This window comes from Castanea sativa, chromosome 5, assembly GCF_040712315.1.
Source record: "Castanea sativa cultivar Marrone di Chiusa Pesio chromosome 5, ASM4071231v1".
Taxonomy (NCBI): Eukaryota; Viridiplantae; Streptophyta; class Magnoliopsida; order Fagales; family Fagaceae; genus Castanea; species Castanea sativa.
Window position 1 is genome coordinate 5,605,131 of NC_134017.1, and position 16,681 is coordinate 5,621,811.

General features: G+C 31.1%; 1 long non-coding RNA gene across 1 annotated transcript; it reads right to left on the reverse strand.

The window, feature by feature from the left end:
* Positions 1-14,484: 14,484 nt before the first annotated feature.
* Positions 14,485-16,082, reverse strand: LOC142634440 (uncharacterized). The gene is made up of 3 exons (XR_012844180.1): positions 15,815-16,082; positions 15,673-15,724; positions 14,485-14,579 (listed from the first exon to the last, which is right to left on the reverse strand). It is a non-coding gene; the product is annotated as an uncharacterized LOC142634440 (long non-coding RNA).
* Positions 16,083-16,681: the final 599 nt, after the last annotated feature.

The following is a 16,681-nucleotide window of genomic DNA, read 5'->3' on the forward strand; positions in this document are numbered from 1 at the left end:
GCCCTTATCCAGAGACTGGGTTTTAACCAATAAAAGAAACAAATTGCATCAATTTCCAAGGCCTGGCATGGCATATAAAAGCATCTATCTATCTAAAATATGTAAGCACTTCATAATAAAAAGGGTCCCCTTTGGCCCATCCTTCACATTCATTCCCTTTCTCTGTCTCTAGAATTCCAACATCTCACTTTCTCTCTCTAAAAATAAAACTATTGGGTCCCAAAGCCAAGTACTATTTTGCCCCTAAAATCACTTTCAGTCCTTTTATTGGGTCACAATTGATTACCATTGTGTTTTCTTTAGGAGACTTTATTATGTGAGTGAATGAGACTTAAAGGAGAGAGAGGGGGTTTATGATGGGACAAGAGCAAAGGCTTCAAGAGAGATCCTTTGGGGGTTAAGCTAGAAGACAGGGTTTGTGCTGACAATGTTTTTGGGACAATGGAAAAAAGAGACTGTGATGCTACTGCGGCTGGTGCCCTGGATCCGGCCAAACATGCTTCTTGCTATAGCTGCACTGCACTAAGTTAGTAGCAACCTCTGCCCTGCTGCCTCTCTCCCATGTGACCTTTGCTCCTTCCCCGGGGCTACTTCTCTCCATTTCACATAAAACTTAATGGAAGTTTGCCCTACTAATATTTCAATAATTTCCTAATTATTGAGATGATGACTTGATCAAATAAAAATAAGAATAAAGTTAGGGATGTAACAATTTTACAACAAAGTCTACTAGCAAGTGTTACCGTCGCGCGCTCTTAATGCAATAGTCACTTTACAAATATAAGTGTTTATGAAGTGTGATAGGTAAGAGTTGGGATTCAAATTTTTAAAAGGAAACTTCACACACATATACATTTAAATTAAGTTAGAGTTTGGGCGATGATCATTCCACAAGTATAAGTGCTTGTAGAGTGTGAGAGGTAAGGGCTGAGGTTCAAGTTTTCATAAGGGGACTTCACACACATATACACTTAGATTAAATTAGAATAAAATTTCTATCTTGTATGTGTGTGTATATATATATATATATATATATATATATATATATATATATATATATATATAAGTCTAGTAGCAAATTTTGAATGGAATATAAAAATGTGATGTTAGTGATGAAAAAAAAAAGCTTTAAATATAGCATTACAAGAATTTCATAATAGGAAAACTTCCATTTCATAGAAAACTTAATGGAAGTTTTCCCTATTAATATTTCAATAGTTATAGTGTCACAATAATTATTGAGAGGAAAAGTTATATAATTGGTGTGTAATAAAAGTAAATAATAAAGCTATGAAATAATATTTTTAGAATAATTTCGCAACATTTAGGTAACATGCTATTAATGGTATCTAGAAAAATTATATTAGTGGTGGACCTAGATGAGAGCTAGTAACAATTTACCACTTAAGTTTTTTAGGAAAATTATTGTGCCCATTGTAATACTCTGAAATTAATGTCAATATCGGTCCCATTATTACACTAGTTGCAATATTTCAACAAATTATGATTTTTATTTTTGTGTGCAGAATTGTTAATATTTAGGGAGAAATTACTCTCTTTTTTTTCACCACTAAACTTTTAACTTATCTATTGGTTTTAGAAACAGTGGTTAGCATTGCGGTCATAATAGATAAATTTATCCTCACTTGCTGCAATGTAAGCCATAATTACCATCTTATTTAACAACTGGTTTAGAAAGTAATTGATTATATTAGTGCCAAAAGTCTTGCATCTCAAAAACATTGTTTGCTCTTTATAAGAATAATCATGCCTTGAATCTCCCTCCGCTACTTGTTGTAACAATTAAATTATGAAAAACTAGGTAAATTTATATATTTTGAATGGCAATTAAATAAATAATTTGGGACACATTAAAAATGAGACAAAAATTTAGGGTGGTAAAAAAAACTTACCAAACTTTAAATTCTTTGCTGGAAAGATTAAACCAACTTTGGAGTAGTCTCTTTGAATTTTAGAATAATCATACAATAAGATTCTTTTGAATTATACTATTTTGTGATAACACCTCTATTTGATTATAAAGTTTTGCATAAATAAGTCTTCTTAAGTTTTATGATCAGAATGGCACAAAATTCTCCTGTAGGTGCTTCAAACTGTGGTATAGGTAGAAGGAGTTGGTACCCAAAAAAACACCTTATGAAGTACAATAAAAACAAGAAGATCTTTATTTGGTTCTTGAATTATCTTGTTTTAGAAATTGGACAAAGTTTAGTTACAAACTTAGTCATAATCATTGACTACAGCTCCTACTAAAAAAAATTTAAATGATTATATATTTTGAAAATTTAACTTGTTTGATTACATGTTCTTTATATTATTAATACTCACATCAAATTTCATGCTAATCGTATGTTATTTACTATTCGATCTATAAATACATTTTTTTGCATAATTTTAGATTACAAAAACTTAAAATTTAAACATTTATTTGACAACATAGTTATTGATTGTTGATCTTTTGGAAATTCTACAAACATAGAAGAAAATATAATCCAAATGTGAATTTGACAAAATACTCATCTAGTAAAAAAAAATATTGAATAGAGTCGTAACTATTGACTAAAACCAAGTTTATTGCCAAACTTTATCATCAAGAACTAACCTTTTTATTTATTTATTTGATAAAATAAATAACTCAAAGGTAATAAAGTTTATATTTATAAGCTAAGGGAATATTATAGGGGTTATTACTTAACCAATAGCATGTTAGTTAGACAAAATAGATATTCTCAAAGGCAACATGGTGATTTGATAATAACTTTAATATTTATCACAGACCTCAGGGTGGAGCTGTTTTCTGCAACTTTGAAAATCATTGTTATTTCCCCCTTTTTATTTCCTGTTTAGTAGTACCTAGAATATTTTTGTAAATTTTGGTAAGTTATGATTAAAATGTTCTAAGCTTTGGCCAACTATAAATTACAAGCAGATTTGTATCCGGTTAGGTATGGAAGATGTAGGAGTAGTGAAAATTTTAGCTTAATCATAACTACATATCTTTGTGGAATTGTATTTTTAAATGTTAAAACAAGCCTAATTTGATAATATAATCACAATGAAACAGGGATAGTAAGTTGATGCTAGAAGTTTTAATTTATCATCACGTATTTTGCGGCAGTATATTTTTTATATCAAATCAAAATATTGTGTAGATTTTGCTGTAAACGTATACTATGTTGAATTTTCTACCAAACCAAACATATCCTATTTTGAGCGGTCCGCTGATTATTTATTTATCTATTTTTTTTTATAAAAAAAAACTAAAAGGTTTAGTAATATATATATGAAGAAATTGGTAGACTTATTTATGAAATATTAGAATCACAGTCATACCTAAAACGATTTTGGATTGGGCTCAACCGCTCAGTAATGGGTCGTAGTTGGTGCATAGTCCATACCCCATTGTCCATGCAAAAGAGATAAACGGGCTGGCATCGAATTAAAACTCTAGCCCAGCTACTCCAAAAACTCTTTCTTTGAAGCCCACCATTGTGCTGACGATCTCTCTGGGCAGAACCAGCCCAACCTATATTGCAAAGAGAAAAAGAAACAAAGAATTGTGACCAAATAATAAATAAAAAAAAACTGAAGGTTGTGCTACTACGTTAACTTATAGAATATCTTGGTAGTATATACATTCTCAAAACCATATTATTTCAATGGAGGTTAGACAGAGAGAGACTTCACTGGAACAATTGAATTATCAAAAAATTGAGTACTAGGATGATACAATTAGCTAAAATTTAAGTATTAGTGTAAATTGATAATTTGAAAGACTTAAAAATGAGCTGAAAGTTTAGGGTGACAAGGAGTAAATTTTCTTAACTTTTAATTCTCTATTGGAAAAATTATACCAACTTTGGAACAATATTTTTGAATTTTATAATAAACATAAGATTAAGTTGCAAATTACACCCCTAAAATTTTGGGGTGTTTGGATTTTATCCCTTGAAGTCTTAGAATTTGAAATTTACATTCTGAAATTTGGTATTTGGATTTTACACCTTGACATTTCATAATTTAGATTTTAGTTCCTAATCCTAAAACTTTAGGGTATGAAATCTCAACACCCCCAAATTTTGAGGGTATAAAACCCAAACACCTTTAAAATTTAGAGAGTAAAAAAATTCTGAAATATTAGGGTGTAAAATCTAAATATTCCCAAACTTCAGGGAGTAAAATTTAAGTTCTGAAATTTCAAGGTGTAAAATCCAAAGTTCAAACACCCCCAAACTTTAGGAATGTAATTTTCAACTTACCCTAAACATAATGAATATAATAAGATTCTTTTGAATTATCCTAGCATCTCTATTTGGTTTGAAAGTTTTGCAAAAATAACAATCTTCCTAAGTTTTTTTTTTTTTTAGAAACAATCTTCTTAAGTTTTATGATAAGCATAAAAAGTACAAGAAGATCTCTAATTAGCGCTTGAATTAGCCTATTTTTTCACAATAATGTTTCTATTTATTTTATTTTATTTTTGATATATCAATATCAAGTAATTTAAAGGTAAAATAAAGTTTTTTTTTATTATTTTTTTTTTATAAGCTAAGAGAATATTGCTTAACCAATAGCATGTTAGTCAGGAAAAATAGAGTTACTCAAAGACAACCTGGTGATTTGATAATAACTTTAACATCTATCACAAATTAAAGTTTCAGGGTGGGACAATTTTCTGCAAAACTTTGAAGATCATTGTTATTCCACCTTAAGTGGGGTAGTGTATTTTTTCCCCTTTTCATTATCTCATGATGCGTATAAATGAATAAATTTACTTAGCTGTACCAATAATATTTGTGTAAAATTTTGGTAAGTTATGAGTAAAATGTTTTAAGCTTTGACCAACTATAATTTACAATAAATTTGTATCCAAAGTGGTTTGGTACTGAAAATGGATGAGTTTACATAAGTGAAAATTTTGGCTTAATCATTACATAACTTTGTGGAATTGCGTTGTTTTATTGTTAAAACGAAAGCCTGATTTAATGATATAACCGCAACCAAAAGGTTTATTATTTATTTTTATTTTTATGGAAGCAACCAAACAGGTTTTAGTAAGACAATGCGAGAATTATTAGTCTATCATCATGTACTTTGAGGCTGTGAATGTTTGGTATAAATCAAATATTGTGTTCCCGTTTAAAAAAAAAAATCAAATATTGTGATAGAGTTTGCTGTAAACGTATGTGATTTTCCAATTTAGTCTCCATGAAAGTGAAAACATACCTAATCTTGTATCCTACTTTGAATTTATCTATCATGTGATTTTTATATGATTTTTCATAAATAAGCCTATCAGTCTCTTCATATGTACCGATGGTACGGACGATGGAATAATAACATTTCGATTGTAGTGCCAATTTAGTCCCTATTGTTATATTTTGGATGAAAATTACTAATATAACAAATGGCTAAAATAAAATTTTAGTTTATTGTCACATTAATAGAAGTTAATTTTTTATTTTGGTCATTAGACACGTCGTCAATTTTCATCCCAAAGATAATGACATTGACTAAATTGAAACAGTACTGAAAAGTTAGAGACCAAATTGATACAAATGAAAAGTTAGAAATCAAATTGAAATATGATGTATAGAATAGAGACCAAATATCAAATATGTAGTTTACCCTAATTTTTCTTCTTCTTCTTTTGATTTGATAGTACAATGAAGAGGAGATTAGAATCTTGTTTCTTCTAATAAAGGAAAGCAGGAAATGATGTTGAGATACAAGATTTTTGGCCATGAAGTAAGAACATTAAAGCCAAAATTCATTTATTTTGGTCATATAAAACTAAGACCATATTTCATGAGTTTTGTGACACACAGAAATTGTAGAAGAGGTTAGGGTTGGGCTCAGTAATGGGTCGTAGTTGGTGCATGCTCCATACTCCATCTATGAGCTAAATGGACTGCTGTGTAATAAAGCTTTAGCCCAGCCAGTCCACAAATTCTTTCTTCAAAGCCCCTCATAGTGCGGAATTGATCTTCTTTGGGCTGAGCCAGACTAACCTATATATTGGAAAGGAAAAAGAAACAATTTGAAGGTGGATTTAGGATCTTCTTTGCCGACTGTTTTCTTTGTTCATTAAGGGTGCGTTTGTTTCGGTATAAAATATTTTTCGAGTGTAAAATAATTTCAGGTGAAAAAATTTTTAGGAAAGGAAAATATTTTCTAGTGTTTGGTTGCATTTTAAAATTTATATTAGAAAATAATTTCAAGTGTTTGGTAACATTCTGAAAATACAAATTTTCTACTGGTTTCTCACATTTTATCAGTCATTTTCTTACATTCCAAACAAATTTTATAATAGAAAATTGCAATCCATCAACTTTTAAACAAACGAAAATCAAAACAACACCATTACGGGCAAATCATTCGGTCAAGGCGAGAGAGGGAGGTGAGACGGGGAGGAGGAAGAAAGAGATTGGTGGGTCAGCGATCTCGCCGGCGCGAGCTCGACAGTGCGATCTCGCGCCTCGATCTCGTCCGGCGCGAGCCCGACAGTGCGATCTCATGCCTCAATCTCGCCCGGCGCGAGCTCGACAGCGCGATCTCGCGCCTCGATCTCGTCCAGCACGAGCTCGACGGCGGGGCTTTGGGTTGAGGACGACGATCTAGGCTTCACCGGCGTGATCTGACCAATTTGGCGATCTCCCTCTAGCTCTCTCTCTCTCTATCTTTTCTGGTGTGAGTCATTGCTCTCTCTCTCTCCTTTTCTGTTTTCCAACTGGAAAATTCTATTTGAAGGTAAAACAGAAACGAAAGTGATTTTCAGTCTGGGAAGGGGTATTTTACGGTCAATGGGAAGTGATTTTCAGTTTGACCAAATTTTCAGTTGCTGTCAAACACACACAAATGTGTAAAATATTTTCTGAAACTGATTTACCGTCCAACCAAACGCAGCCTAAATGGATGTAGATTCCGTAGGATGATGTAAAATACTAAAATCCCGTGTTAAGGGCATTTACGTGATTACGCCATCCTTCAATGACGTATTCTAGTCAACCTTTTTAAGAAGAGAATGGGGACTAGGAAGCTCCAACACATGGTATTTAGAAAACAATTCTAAAATCTTAGTTTGCTTTGTGGATCTCGTAACTTTATTATATTTATGAGATTCTGGACTCGAAACTTGAGATTTGGATATCCTCGTTTGTCATATACTTGTTTTAAATTGTTGTATTAATTAATGAATTAATTAACTTCATTGATTAATCTTAAATTAGAGATACGAAATGAGATTAAAATTTCCTAAGGTCTGACTTCCTATTGAACCAACTATCATTAACTTAGATATTCGGTCTTTTTATTAGTAAAAAAATTATTTATTACATAAGAAACTCTAATATTATAATCTTTTGAGCCTCTTTCTCTCTTCCTTTTGTCCATTCATCTCTCTCTCTCTCTCTCTCTCTCTCTCTCTCACATAGAAAATTATGGATGTCACAAGTTTTAGGAAAATACTAAAAATACAAAGTATTTTAAAATAAATTTTTACAAACCGCTGATATGGTGAGTTGTTATTAGTTAGTGAAAAAAATAATGTTAGTGGTGGGTTTAAACAAGGACCAGTAAGAATCAGCCACATCAACAGTTTTTAATTTTTTTTGTAAAATAGTTTATGGTTGTAGCATTACTCTAAGTTTTAATATGTTAACCTTCAAAAATAGAGAAATACTGTGTTCAACACATTTTTATAACAAATCCTAAGAAGAGGTTCTCATTGGTTGCTATAGATGAGCAAAAAAGTAATTTAAGTGATAAGTTTAAATTAAAATTAGTAACAACTTACCACTTAGGATTTATTGTGAATATCTCACTTCTCTAAATGAATAAGGTTCCACCTTTTACTCATAACATAAAAGAATTTTTTTATTATTATATTGTTGTGACGTGAGTCAGGTTAAGTTTTCTTTTCTACATTAATTTTAATAACTTAGAATTTTTTTTTTCTTTCAATGTTTTTGCTTTTAGATTATTGCATCTTTTTCCAAAAAAGAGAGAGAAGATTATTGCATCTTAGAGTACACCCTTTCTCAACCTTAATTTTTTAAAAAAATTTTATGAACTCTTTCTCAACCTTAATTAACATAATATCACCTAATTTTGGATCTTGACCTATTCTTAATTTCTTATATTTTCTATTTTTTAGAGAAATGCTACGACCACAACATTTTTACAACACTTTCACAATAAATCATAGGTGGTAAGTTATTATCCGTTTTAATTTAAATTTACAACTAAAATTACTTCTTCGCCCATCCATAATAGCCAATAACAACTTATCACTTAGAATTTGTTGTGAAAATATTGTGGACATACCTTTTAAAAAAAATTAGAAGGTCGAATATTCCTGTGTTCTCTAATCAAGAAATTTATTATTGAAGTATGTTTTTGTTCATTCTGTTTTCATTTTCATAAAATATTTTCTTTATCAATATTTTCTTCACTTATATGGCTAGTATTAAATATAGTCATATGATTCCAAAGAAAAATTCCGGAGAAAATCAATAAGATTACGGAAATAGCTTCACCCTTTTATTATCAATTGATTTATTTGAAAGATAAAATCATAAACATCAAATATAATTTTTTTTATTGCCTCAAATATAAATTGGACACATAAATGGTCTTTTTATTTTTTATTTTTTTATGATGTCACTATTAGAATTGTGAAAGCAACTCTATTTCATTCATGATCAAAACTATTCAGGGAATAGCCTTTATATACGAAGGCTTATGTATAAGTTTTTTTTGTAGTTAGGAGTGTTCGCGGTGTAGTGCGGTGTGGTTTTGAACTATTTTTAGCACCATATTTTGCTGTGCAGTTTAGTCAAAACCATGGTTTTAAAAACCGAACCGAGAATAAAACCGTTTTTTTCAAAATTTCCGGTTTTTGACCGGTTATTGACCGGTTTTGATACATATAACCGGACCGGACTGCACCGGTTTTTCCGGTTGAACCGGTCGGACCGGCCGGTCCGGTCCGGTTTTTAAAACATATGTCAAAACCATAACCGCACCTCACCTCATTATTGTGATCACATATGCGGTACAATGTATAAAATGCGGTTTGAATGGTTTGAAGTTGATATATTTTTCAAAATTTCAATGTCTCTCCAATACTTCTCATATTTATCCTTCATAGATTGTGCCATTTCTTTTAAGAGAGGACCAACGTCAATGCCACACAATCTATGCAATTTATTTGGAATGCCCATCGGCTCACAAAATAAGTATTTGAAGTGATAAACAAAGAACCAGAAAACTATCTAAGCAATTCATTTCTATTAAACTATAAATATAGTGCGGTGCAATTATTTGAAGTGATGCCTTGTTACTTATAGTGCGGTGCAATTATACCATTTTGTAAGCAGTTTTTGCAATTTGTACAGTTTGGTGAACACCGCTATTTGTAGTACATGTAATATGAGTGATAGATAGCTAGCCTAAATTGGGACTAGAGCTCAATTGATATGTATAACTAACAACTTCCCTCAAGCTCAAGGAGGATGAGAGAACAACATGAGTTTATTGACTAGAACACAAAATGTCTTGAAGGATGTGATTTGTGGCTCGAGGTCCTTATGTCAAATTGCGAGAAAGCTTAGACTCTCGCCTGGTCTTTTGTTCCATCTAGCATTCAGATTGGGCCCAATTGAGAAGCCCTAAGCATTCAACCTTGGTCGGGATGAGGGTGAATTTCTTGGGCTTTTATAGATGGGCCTCCTTAGGTACGGGCGACCCAATCACTGTCTTCTAGAACACAGTAGGCTTCTTCTTCCCAATCTTTAATATAGGGGTGTGTAGCCAACTCGCCAAAACCGACCCAATCCAACCCAACCCGTTGAATTGGGTCAATTTTTAGGCCTTGGTGGGTTGGGTTGGGTTACAACATTTTTTTTAATAGCAGGTTGGGTTGGGTTTGGGTCATAAAATTTCAAACCCGCCAAACCCAACCCGACCCACCCATATATTTAATATATATATATATATATATTTAAAATATATTATATAATTAATAAATTTTTAAAAATGACAAGCTCTTCCTATTTTATATAAAAACCAATTAGTTCACACAAACTCCAGTAAATTACTATTGTTGTTTAGTCATTAGTATTGTTTGCCTTTAAGGAGTTACATTGATATTAATTGTTAGGTTTTTTAATATATTTATATTTATATTTTTTTCTACTCAATTTAATAATAATAATAATAAAAATTTTGTCCAACCCATGGGTTCAACCCGGCCAACTCGACCCATGTGGGTTGAGTTAGACTTATGTGATGGGTTGGGTTGAATTTTTTTTGACCCACCATGGTGGGTTGAGTCAAAAAATCCCCTCAACCCAACCCAACCGGACCTATGCACACACTTTCTTTGATGTTTTGTGTTTGTTTTCTCTATAATTAAAGCTACCATTTTTCTGTGTTTAAAAAAAAAAAAAATCCTTAGCAAAATATGTAATCTATATATATTATTAAATTGAAAGGCACTGTTTGAGATCTGCTTATTTTGCTGAAACTGAAAACTTTTTGCTAAAAGTACTATAGATAAAGGTAAATGTTAGTGAAAATAGTAAAATGAAACTCATGAATAGTACCAAAAAATGCAGTGGATCATATAAATAGTGGCAAAAATAAATTAAATAGTAAAATAAGTTGGTAAAAAGTAAGTTAGCCAAACATACATGAAATCTCTAACTTTTTTTTTTTTTTTTTTAAACTTCTGAGAGCTTGTCATGTAGGATTAATTTGAAGCTCCTACAATTTCCTACATTAACAATATTTAAAAAAAAAAATCTTCCTCCCCAAAAACAAAACCCGATAAGAAAAAAAAAACCTCTCTTCTCATATCTCTCACGCTAGGGGCGGAGCTTTTTGAAATTTCCATTATTTATCAGTATAATCGGCAAAAAACTTAGAGATAGGGGTGTCAATGTTCGACCCAACCCGCGAATATGATACGAACCCGACACGAGTTTTTTCGGGTTAGGGTTGGGCCTTAATGGGTTTGGGTCATAAACGGGTTGACCCGAAAGCGACACGATAAGAAACGTGTCATAAACAGGTTAACCCATGTAACCCGCAATAGACACGTTTGACACGTTAATTTATTTGTGTCAACCCGAAATGACCCACTTAATACAACCCGTTTAACTCGTATAACAAATAAATATTCTTTTTATTTTAAATTTGTCAAATACCTTTTATATCCAACATATATTTTAAATTTAAAAAGAAAAGTAAGTAATTAGAAAAATTTACAAATGATATAATTGGAAATTGAAACTTTACAAACCCTAAATCTCTAAACCTTCTTATAAATATCTGTTTTTTCTATTCTTTTTTTTTTTTTTTTTTTTTTCCAGTCATCCTACTCTCCTCAAGCCCAATTCTCAAACTCAAAGTGTCAACTCTCAAACCGGTTATCTCTCTCTCTCTCTCTCTCTGAAGTGTATGTATTTCTTTTGGAATGTAAAGAACTTATTTCTAGATGAATGTTATATTTTTGTTGAACTATATTATTTTGAATGTGAGTTAAAGACTTGAAGTGTATGCACTACTTTTGGGATGTAAAAAAAATTATTTTTAAATGGATGTTATATTTAATATTATGCAGGTTTAAATGGGTTGTGTTACATTCGTGCCAACCCAACACAACTCGTTTATTAAGCGTGTCAAATGAGTTGGGTCAAGTCAACCCGCCTAATTAACAGGTCGGGTTAGGGTTGAAGGATCATGACACGATTATTAAATGAGTTGGGTTAGGATTGAGCCATTTAGTCGAATACCCCTACCTCGACACGACACGAACCCGACACGCTAACCCAAATTGACACCCCTACTTAGAGATTAAGAAAGTTTTCTTCATTATCCCCCCCCCCCCCAAAGCTCAGAATTTTGAACTAACCCAGTAAAAGTAAGCCCTCTAAAAAAATAACAATAAAAAGAAGAAAAAAATCAGTCAAGCCCAATGCAGCTTTTTGAAATTTCCATTATTTATCAGTATAATCGGCAATAAACTTAGAAATTAAGAAAATTTTCTTCATTGGCCCCCATTTCAAGCTCAGAATTTTGAACTAACCCAGTAAAAGTAAGCCCTCTTAAAAAAAATAACAATAAAAATAAGAAGAAAAAAATTCGTCAAGCCCAAGCAAGCTGCCTTGCCTTGCCATGCAGTCCTCCGAAGTCTGATCGTCTGCTCAACTCCACTCCTAAACCAGTCCAACCGGTGGTACAACTCTCTCACTCTATCTTTGTTTTCCTTGTCGCTCTATTGTTCTGTCTGCAATAACTGCTATAGAGCAGTTCACAACTGACATTTACCAATTCGACTGACTAAAAGTAAAAGCTTTGGCTGAATGTTTGTGATGGTAACATTTCACACATTATATAAACTAGCTTATAACCTGCACAATGTGCGGGACACTTTTATTTATTACAAAAGACAAATTGTAGGTGAAAATTTAAACATTTTATAGTTAGATAATACCAAAAAAGATATTAAAAAAAAAAAAAACTTGCAAGAAAGAAAACTATGAAATCAAATCTTGAAATTTCTTGTTCATTCAACAAAATTTGAAATAGACAAAAAACAAAAATTGTCTTTCTTCATCACACATGCACTCAATATCATGAAATTCAAAACCTATAGTAGTAATCTATGAATTACATCAAACTACAGTAGTGAGTAGTCTCACAGAAACTTTAAAAAATTAATTAAAAACAAAAGAATATTGCAAGGAACACACCAACTGGCAAAATTTTAGACTATGTAAAGATGAAGTCTCTACTTTCATGTATACAAAGTCATTCTATCACTTTAACACCACAAAAAATAACATAACTCCATATACTGTTAAACAATTTTTTTTGCAGAAAATAAAAACAAATATATTGAATAATTACTTCATAATTCAATAAAAATGTCCTCTATGTACAACATAATAATTCCATACATTCTAAAAGAAAACATCAGAGAGAAATTTTGGATTCAATCTTACTTTTGTTGTTGAGTTTGAGCTATTTGTCTTAAAGCTTTCCTCTTTGTATCCTTGCACTTCCTGCAACATGCATATTAATCCAATTGAAATCCCTTTCCTGATATAGAGCAATGCAAACTGCAAGGTGCTTTACTCTTTACCATCTACCTAATTTTTTTTATAATTCTTTTCAATTAATTTGGACATCAATCATTGAACTATAAAGAAAGATATTTATAGTCACATATCTTTAAGATTAAAACCCAAAAACAACTCTGCTGTAAGCATCGTACTGCTATCAAATGTTAAAACACAAATGTCACACACACACACACACACACACACATCTAATTCCATCTAGAGCTTTGGTGTGATTCCTAATTGACCAAGCCATCTATTAAATCTAACGCATTTCTAATATAATTATGCATGCCAATTTTTAATTCAATTACCAATCTGTTGCTATCCTATCTTTGTAGCTCTTTGAATCATCCTTTTATTCTCTATCCAAATAATAAATCATTTGTCTCCGGCCAGGATAAATAGAGGTATTCAACTTAAATAACTAAAAATCACTATAATGTAGCCATTAAAGTTGGGTATAAAAGTCAAGCATACATACCAATTGCACTATCTAAAACTACAAAAATTTCATAGAATTTAAGCAATAATAGATCTAGATGATCCTTAAATCAACTAAAATGTATATTAAATATGGATTAGCTTTTAAGAAATAATAATCATTATGGCAATTTTTATTTAATTCATGATTATCATTACCTAATCTACCTAACCAATTGCACTGTATAAATATGCATTAGAAACTTCTCAATTATGAATGAAATTTTCCAAAAAAAAAATCCATCCATGATGACCATGAACCATTTCAATGAATTTATTCTTCAAAACTTAGATAAGAATTACTTTTCTTGACTAATGGGCTTAATCTGCAAAAAGTTTTTGGAGCTGAGAGGATTTTCTTGGACCTGGAAAAAAAAATAAAGCAAAATTGAGAGAATGCAGGGAGAAATGTTCTGATGTTTCTGACAATGATGTTCTTTCTTTAAGAGAGTCTGTGTCTATACATTTTTTGTAATGCTATAATGATAAACTATAGGTTCTAAATGAGATACTCAATGCGACTCTAAGTTAGTGAGCGGAATTAAATTGCAATTGTGCTTTAGTTGGTTACTCTAGTCATGGATGGATACCTTTTGTAATTTAAGTTGAGAATTGCGTAATCGGATTGTGAGATTGCTAATCTTGTAGATTAACTATCACAAAAATTCAATACATTGACTTGCTAAACAAAATTACAAAACAAACATACACCTGTAATTTTTTTCATTTGGTGTTCAAGTAATAACCTTGAAATATTTTTATTTTTCATACAGTACAACAGAAAAGGGATCGAATGAGGAAAATAACATAATGAAATAGATAAATAGTACCTAAAAGAAGCACTAACAGAGAACACAATACTTTATAATTGCGCACTACATTTTCTCTTCAGTGGTTTCATCTCCTCCCCATTGGAAACTCCAGGATCAATATAACACAACTGAAAGTCTGAAAAAAAAGAAAAAAGAAAAAAAAGAATATCATGCCCACTGTCAAATTTTAATACTTTCAAAATGTAGCAAGATCAAATACCATACTTTACTAAAAACATAAACCAATATTGTGGCTTCTTCAATGTGTGAACCCCTTTATTTATATAAGCTTTTTCCACCCATAATTCTCTTCCAAAATAGACCTTACAAGTATAAGAGGATTAAGAAAACTGACCGAAGAAACTTGGTACATTACACTATGAATTAGGCAAAAAAAATATTTCCATCATTCACAAATTGAAAAGAAATCATCTCAATTGAGTTAAATACTGTATAAAGCCTTGAATTATTGAATTTTCTCATGTGACTACATGACAGATTCTCTACTAATCATCTCAACTTGCTGAAATTTCATGGTATTTAAATACATAACTGGTTGCAATTCTCTACTTATCACCACAATTCACAGATTAGCAAAGGAAACTAACAAATATAATTTAAATAGAACAATCTAAAACCTTCAAAACTGGTTACAATTCCTTTTACTATTGTTTCACTTTTGTTTCTTAGTACTAAAAAGATTCTCAATGAATTTTCAAGAACAACATACAACATGAAAAACCCAAAAAACCAAATATTGTACACACCAAAACCAACACCTAGGAATCTCTGAGAAAAATATTATTTTTTGATATGTAAATCTCTGAGAAAATTATTCTTTACCATAACATACAAAGTAATCAATTTTGTACAAAGAACATTATACTTTCTGATTTAGTGATTTAACAATTTAAAACATGCAAAACCCAGAAAAACCCAACATCAAAAATAACAAAATCATGACTTAAAATTATCTTTTTTTTTAAAAAATATCGTCTAAAATCTACAATGTATAAACAAAATAACAAAATATTTTCAGATTTCAAAACCCCACAATTTCAATCCCCCCTTACAAATAAGGGAACATGTAAGAGAGAAAACAAAATTTGAAAATTAAAGTGAATGATTAAGTTTAAAGGATTAGAAAGATTTCATTTTGCGGAGGTTTTCCCTGATTTCAACAAATAGAGAGGAAAAATTCGGAGAATATTAGGAAAAGAAATTGGTACCTTTGCTTTGATGAAATTAGAGACTCCAGATTGAAGAAAGATTCCACTTCATCTATGCAGAGAAAGAAATTGAATGTTTTAAATCCAAAAGGATAGAATTTAAACAAACCCATTACTGAAAATATCTTAAAAAAATACTCACATATCAGAATTTCAAATTCCTTAACCCCAATTTCTCGAACCAAACCCACTTGTAATTGTAAAAGTTTGAAACATATAACAGATCAAATTTGTGAGGGGAAAAGTCGGAAAATGAATAGGAACCCAGTCGGAGGCATTGTTAATAGGCAGAGTAGATTCATTTTCCTTCTTCTGAATTTTTGGTAGAATCAAGATGGTGAAGTCTAATTGCAAACCATGGATATACATCAATCCAAGTTTTTGTTTTCCTTAATCACAAGGTAGAGTGAAAGATAGTGAAAGGAATTTGAACGTAGGTGGCTTTTTTTTTTTTTTTTAAGTGGTGTGATTGCAAAGGGAAGAAATTAGCACAACTTATTTGGGTAAAGCAAAAGGTGTGGTCTTTTGATTCGGTTTTGAAGATTTTTCTTTTATCTTTTCAAGGTTTTGGTTTTTACTTTCCATCGTTTTCTAGCAAAACACTGTAACTTTTGGATTTTAAGGGGGTTTTAACCGGTTATTTATTTAGTTTTATATACTGACAAACCATCAAACGGAGTTAACATTGTGAAAGAATATAACTTATGCTTTTTCATTGTGAATTTGTGAAGGTAGCAAATTATTAGATGGGTCTTTTAATTGTAGCATTATCAAACAATGTAATTTATCGCTTTTTAACTTAAACGTAGTTGAATTTTAGATATATATTTTTATTACATGGCAGCACTTCCTTAATTGTAAAAATTAACTTTTGCTCAACTTCTGCTATTAATTAGAGTATATGAAAGCTGAGTTTGGATACAGCTTATATATATAGCGTCCGCGTCTGTGCGTTTTTTTTTTTTTTTTTTTTTTTTTTTTTCTTCTGCTGCTGCACGGGTCAGAAGGG